Below are 1,460 nucleotides of genomic sequence, written 5' to 3' on the forward strand. Positions count from 1 at the left end.
AATGCATTATGTCTTGTATCCTCTATTAGTATATGATACAGAACTCTGTTACCATCCTAATAATATTTGTGCTTCACCTGTTTACTCTTTCTCCCTGCCTCTCCACCATGCTCAAATCCCTGGTCACTGATCGTTGTTTCCCAATAGTTTTGCCTTTTCCAGAATGGCAAATAGTTGGAATCATATAGTATACAACTTGTTAAAACTGGCTTGTTTTACTTAGCAATAAATGATCTAAGACTCTTCCAAGTCTCTTTGTGGCTTGACAGCTCATTTCTTTTTATTGCTAAATAGTATTCCATTGTGTGGATATACCACTGTTTATCCTTTGAAGGGCATCTTGCTTGTTTCTAGTTGATTATAAATAAAGACTCTATAAACAGTCATGCATAGCTTTTTGTGTGAACTTGTTTTCAATTTGATCCAACAAATATCTAGGAGCACAATTGCTGGGTCATTATTTTATTTATAATAAACTGCCAAACTGCCTTCTAGAGTGACTTTGCTACTTTGCATTCCCATCAGCAGTGTTGTGCTGCCTCTTTGTCAGCATTTGGTATTGTCAGTGTTAAGGATTTTAGCCGTTCTAATAGCTGTGTATTGGTATCTCATTGTTGGCTTAGTTTGAAATTCCCTAATGGCATAAGACATTGAGCATATTTTCTTATGGTTATTTGCCATCTCATATTTTCACTGATGAGATGTTTGTTCAGATCTTTTGTCCATTTTTAAATGAATTGTTTGTTTTTTATTGTTAAATTTTAACAGTTCTTTTATATTTTGCAAATATTTTCTCACAGGCTGTGCTTTGTTTTTCCATTCTCCTAACAGATGTTTGTTTCTTTATTCTTTTAACAAAACAAATGTTCTAAATTTTAATAAATTCCAGCTTATCAATCGTTTATTTCATGTATTGTACTTTTGATAGTCTATCTAAAACCTTATTGCTAAATTCAGAATAATCAAGATCTTTTCCCATGTTACCATCTACAAGTTTTATAATTTATATTTAGGTCTACAGTCCTTTTTGAGTTAATTTTGATGAAGAGTGTAAGGTCTGTATCTAAGATTTATTTCTTTGCATGTAAGTGTCTTGTTTCAGAACTATTTGTTGAGAAGACTATCTTTTTTTCATTGAATTGCCTTTCTTCTTTTTGTCAGTCTATTTCGAGGTTTTGTGTTCAGTTCCATTGATCTATTTCTTTATTCTTTTGCTAACACTCCGTTGTCTTGGGGGCTTCCCTGGTGGCTCAGACAGTGAAGAATCTGCCTGCAATGCAGGAGACAGAAGAGACCCAGGTTCAAGCTCTGCGTTGGGAAGCTCCCTGGAGGAAGGCATGGCAACCCAACCAGTATTCTTGCCTGGAGAATTCCATGGACAGAGGAGTCTGGCAGGCTACTGTCCATGGGGTTGCAAAGAGTCAGACACTACTGCGTGACTAACACTTGCGCTTTATGCC

The sequence above is a fragment of the Bison bison genome, unplaced genomic scaffold, assembly GCF_000754665.1.
Source record: "Bison bison bison isolate TAMUID 2011002044 unplaced genomic scaffold, Bison_UMD1.0 scf7180017857791, whole genome shotgun sequence".
In the NCBI taxonomy this organism is placed as follows: domain Eukaryota; kingdom Metazoa; phylum Chordata; class Mammalia; order Artiodactyla; family Bovidae; genus Bison; species Bison bison.